Below are 6000 nucleotides of genomic sequence, written 5' to 3' on the forward strand. Positions count from 1 at the left end.
TATCCATAAGGATACATATTGAGCTTATTAAAACTGTGTTGTCTGTCTTTGCCAGCATGATACAGTTTCTGCTGTATTTCCCATGTGCAATCTACTTCTGAGGTGGTTACTGACTGTGGTATAAGTGTACGTGTTCACCGAATTAACAGCTGCTTTTTTCTCAGTCTGCTAACATGCCCCTCGAAAGATTAAAGTCCTGAGGAGCTGAAGGGGAGGGCCCCAGGCACCACAGCACTTCTCTTTCTCCCGCACCCTCTTACCTGCCGGGCAACTCCAATAGCCAGGGCTTCAACTCAAAGGCTTGTAAGAGAGGCTGGGATGCGGGTCAGTGGTAGGACAATTGCCGAGCTTATGTGAGCCCTTGGGTTCCATCCCTAACAATGCACTCGAGCACACACACACACACACACACACACACACACACACACACAGCCTGGAAGAAATCATAGTGGGAAATAAGAGTGGAGCAGGAGAACAGTCTTCCTCAGGCCCATCCTCCACTGCCCTACCCTCACCCCCAGCTACAGCCACCTCCAGGTTCTGATTTTGGTTACTTTCTGAAGTCCACATTTTCTTCTCTCCTCCACGGCTCATCCAGGTTTGATTTTTGAGACAGGGCCAGCAGCATACAGGGAGACCTGAAAGCCCCACTGCTGAGTTTGGTGAAAGTCATGCAAGGGCCACCCCGAGCCCCTGGCTCACCAGTCCTGCAGATCTGTTCGCAACCCTGACCTCCATTTTATTATTTGGGAACCTCCCTTGCTACCAACCAGAGGGATTCCTACACTGCACTTGGGGCAGGGAAGCCAATGTCTCTAAACTGTGGCCTCCAAGGGAAAGTCAGACAGGGCCTGTGGCATCTGGAAATGACGTGCACAAGTGGGAAGAACAAACTCTTGTGATCTCTCTCCAGATCTCAGTGTGAAACCCTCCTCTACAGGTTACTATCTATGTGACCTCAGACAAGTAACTGGGCCATGTGGGTTAGACTTTGGATTCTAGATCTGTAAAAGTAGATTGAACCTGGATAATAGGAGTGCTGAGGTGGGTCCCAGGTAGTGGGGAGTTGGGCTGAAGCTGTGATCCAGTAGGTCTACAGAAGTTGTCATATCGGTGAACACCAGGCCAGGCGGCATGAACCACCCTGCGTGGAAGGAAAGTGGCAACGGGAACCGTGAGCCAGCTGAGGGCTAGGCCAGCAAGTCCTGGGCCTTCCAAGCCTCAACCACACAAGCTGAAGCAAGCCCACAGGCACTGGGGCCCATGCTTACAGAGTCATGGGGAGGGTGGGTACAGGGACACCAGGGTTCCAAAGACTGCTGACCCAAGACCACAGACCTCAGGGCCCTTTGCCCTTCACTTGAAACTTCTCCAGAATCGCCTCTGTGATCTGTGGGCCTGGAAGACACTTGCTCATGCTCATCTGCAGCAAATCATCCTGCTCCAGGAGTATGAACTTCTTCCTCCACACACCGAGGTTCCAGCCTCACCGTGGCTCCTTCTTCTAGAAGACTGCATACCTTGAGGGCAGGACTGGGGTCTGAGGACAGTGACTGAACTCCCAGATGACCAGCCTGGTCTCCTGGATGTCCCCTCAGCTGACCCTGCCCAGGGAGGAGGGAGGCCTTCTGCTACTGAGCAGCTTGAAGCCCAGTGGGGCATGAGGTGTGGCACTGACAGGTCCAAAGCAGGAGCCAAAAGCTTCTTGGGTTGTTTTTATTTCATCAGGCCTGGGCCTTAGATGGACAGCACATCCCAGAGATGGAAGCATGGAAGGACAGTTCAGAGCTCAGCAAGGGCCTTTGTAGAGGAAAGCTGGGCATTGAGGTGCTGTGAGCCTGTCACTGAGCATTGAACAAAATCAGCCACAGCAGGAGGAACTGAGAAGTCAGCAGTGCAGTCATCCTGGGCTTCAGAACAGGGCCTCTAGATAAATCAGGGTTCAGAGAAGGTGGTTTTTCTGCAGGAGGAGCCTGGCCAGGATCAGGTGCAGGATTCTCCTGCTTATGCTTCTTAATCCATTCAGCAAAGTAGCTGACATTGGTGAAGACACTGGGACCAACAGGAGAATGACATTCTTCACTCCAGCTGGTCAGTCCAATCAGGTACCAAATACCTTCCACAGGGCAGACAAGGGGACCCCCAGAATCTCCCTAAGCAAAGAGACAAAAGACATGAATAGTGGGACCAAGATATGCATTTTCCCATATGTAGAGAACAAGGTGGACATGAGGGATCTCCATGTCTGAGCGGTGCTCATCAGAACCATGGGCGTAATTTTTAAAATCCAGGTACAGAGGAAACCCCTGGCTCAACATCTCCAGGGCAGGACCCTAGAGCCCCATTCCACAGCTGGCAGTCTCAGACCTACAAGAAAGCACCATGCATCCAATGATGGACTCCCATCCACAAGTATGCCCTCCACCCTTCCATCCACATGGGAGAGATGCCCTTGAGGTCCATGGGGTGGGTAGGTGGCTGGCCCAGAGGCCTGGCCCACGGACTTTGGCTGAATCCTCTGCCCAGCATGGCATCTATGCCTTTGTCTTTGATTTAATAAGGTCTCTAGTGTTTCTTCAATTCCTTGGTTGAGCTTCTTTAGCAAATGCCAAGCTGTTGAATGTGCTAAGGGTGAAAAGGTGCTGCTGGGCCCAGCTTGGGGGTCAGCTGGCACCACAGGGAGCTCCCAGGTCTCCAGAAGAAGGCTGGGTACTGTTAAGAGTGGCAGGGCCCCCAGAAGGGAAGGTCTCTGGTCACAGGTGAAATGCTTTTATCTCACAGGCCAAAAAAATGGAACTCTAAGAAACATGTTGCCCTCCAGCCATCTGTCAAATCACACCCCTGAGCAGCCTCTGCGCAAGCAGTGCTCCATGAGTCACCAGTGTGGCAGTCCACATGTCCCCACCCCTGCATACGTGACATGTGAAAAGGGGGCCACAGAGGCAAGAGGAGGAGGCCCAGGAGGACTGCACCAACTGGACCATCAGAACTTCTCTGAGGAGACTGCGGGGAGTGGAGGCCTCAGTGTGGTCAGACATGGGGGGAGACATGGAAGTGCTCAGCAGGGAGGTGAGGGGACCCAGTGCAGATTCTGAAAGGATGGATGTTCTGGGGCTGCTGGGGCCAGGCCAGCAGCAAGGTTCTAGGACGGGTGAAGATGCAGCTGTAGGAGAAGGGGTGGCAGTGTCTGATGGGAAATGGTCATCACACAGGGGTGCCATGCCTGACCTCCTCTTCAATAGGTTCAAAATGCAAGGCAAGAACAGCAGACTGAGCATGGAGTGGTGGTTGGGTCTCGGTGTCAGGAGAGGTGAAGAGTGCAGGAGAGGTAGGAGGGACCTCCTGCAGCATCTGACAGACAGGTAAGGATGGAAAGCAAAAAAGAGCGCATGCAAACACCCCAGAGGCGAGTCCTGCTGGGGAGTGAGGACGGAGTAACGGGAAGAGGTTGTGGGGGCCGGAAGTGAACGTGTGAGGGGTTTCATGACATGTCAGAGTAGTATACTTCTGAGCTGCAGGGACAGCCAAGGCAAGAGCAGGAGCAAGAGGGAAAGTGCAAAAGAGGAAGGGGAGGCTGCAAGAGGACACCTGGGGGCCACAGCTCTCAAGGAGGTCAGAGCCTCTCCAAGCTTGGCTAGGGCCATGTATCCTTAGTGTTGTCCACTTCCTCTCTGGGCTTTAGTTTCCCACCATGAAATGGAAAGTTTACACAGCGAACATTCATAATCATGCATCCCATGATGGACTCCTATCCACAATATATAAAGAACTCCTATGATTCAATACAAAAGACAGATGACCCCATAGTTTGGGGTAGGGGGACTTGTACACACTTCACAAAAAAAGGGCAATAACATATGAAAAAAGTTTGCAATAAACATGAAAAATATTTATCTTCATTATAATCTGCAGAGAAATGCAGATTAAAAATCACATACAGGGGCTGCAGTGGTTAGAGCAATTGCCTACCATGAAACACTGGGTTTGATCCTAAGCACCACATAAGAACTAAATGAATAAAATAAAGGTATTATGTCCATCTACAACTAAAACAATTTTTTAAATAAAAATTATACAATGGATGATGGACACAATGGATGATCCAAAATACTGGCAGCAATGTGCATTAAACTTAACCCTCACTCTCTGCTGGTGGGAGTGTAAATGAATACAACCAGTTGGAAAGCTGTTTGGGGTATCCACATGAGAGGAACATATGCATACCTCATGACATAACAATTCCACTGCCAGCGTGACTCCCAATCAAAATGTGAACCTAAAGAGAAATGCAAATCAAAACTACACTAAGATTCCATCCTACCCAAATTAGAATGGCGATTATCAAGAATACAAGCAACCTTAGGTGTTGGCGAGGATGTGGGGAAAAGGTAAACTCATACATTGCTGGTGGGGATGCAAATTAGTGCAGCCACTCTGGAAAGCAGTGTGGAGATTCCTTACAAAACTTAGAATGGACCCACCATTTGACCCAGCTATCCCACTCCTTGGCCTATACCCAAAGGACTTAAAATCAGCATACTACAGAGATACAGCCACATCAATGTTCATAGCTGCTCAATTCACAATAGCCAGATTGTGGAACCAACCTAGATGTCCTTCAATTGATGAATGGATAAAGAAACTGTGGTATATATATACAATGGAATATTACTCAGCTATAAAGAATAATAAAATTATGGCATTTACAGGCAAATGGATGAAATTGGAGACTATCATGCTAAGTGAGATAAGCCAATCTCAAAAAACCAAAGGATGAATGATCTCACCGATAAGTGGATGATGACACATAATGGAGTGTGGGAGGGAGGCAAGAATGGAGGAAGGAGGGACTGTATAGAGGGAAAAGAGGGGTGGGAAGGGTGGGGGGGAAGAAAAAATAACAGAATGAATCAAACATCATTACCCTATGTAAATGTATTTTTACGCAAAAGGTATGCTGTTACTCCATGTGCAAACAGAAACAACATGTATCCCATTTGTTTACAATAAAATAAATTTTAAAAAATGTGAAAGACCTATACAATGAGAACTACAGAACTAAAGAAAGAAAACCTTAGAAGATGGAAAGATCTCCCATGTTCTTGGATAGGCAGAATTAATATTGTCAAAATGGCCATACTACCAAAAGTGCTATACAGATTCAATGCAATTCCAATTAAAATCCCTATGACGTACCTCACAGAAATAGAGCAAGCAATCATGAAATTCATCTGGAAGAATAAGAAACCCAGAATAGCTAAAGCAATCCTTCACAGGAAAAATGAAGCTGGGGGTATCACAATACCAGAACTTCAACTATACTACAAAGCAATAGTAACAAAAACGGCATGGTATTGGCACCAAAATAGACAGGTAGATCAATGGTACAGAATAGAGGACACGGACACAAACCCAAATAAATTACAACTTTCTCATACTAGACAAAGGTGCTAAAAATATGCAATGGAGAAAAGATAGCCTCTTCAACAAATGGTGCTGGGAAAACTGGAAAACCATATGCAACAGAATGAAATTAAACCCCTATCTCTGACCGTGCACAAAACTAAACTCAAAATGGATTAAGGACCTCGGAATCAGACCAGAGACCCTGTATTTTATAGAAGAAAAAGTAGGTCCAGATCTTCAACATGTCAGCCTAGGACCAGACTTCCTCAACAGGCCTCCCATAGCACAAGAAATAAAAGCAAGAATCAACAACTGGGATAGATTCAAACTAAATAGCTTTCTCTCAGCAAAGGAAACTATCAGCAATGCAAAGAGAGAGCCTACAGAGTGGGAGAAAATCTTTGCCACTCATACTTCAGATAGAGCACTAATTTCCAGAATATATAAAGAACTCAAAAAACTCTACACCAAGAATACAAATAACCCAATCAACAAATGGGCTAAGGAAATGAACAGACACTTCACAGAAGAAGATCTACAAGCAATCAACAAACACATGAAAAAATGTTCACCATCTTTAGTAATAAGAGAAAT

This window comes from Sciurus vulgaris (assembly GCF_902686455.1).
Source record: "Sciurus vulgaris genome assembly, chromosome: 3".
Lineage (NCBI taxonomy): Eukaryota > Metazoa > Chordata > Mammalia > Rodentia > Sciuridae > Sciurus > Sciurus vulgaris.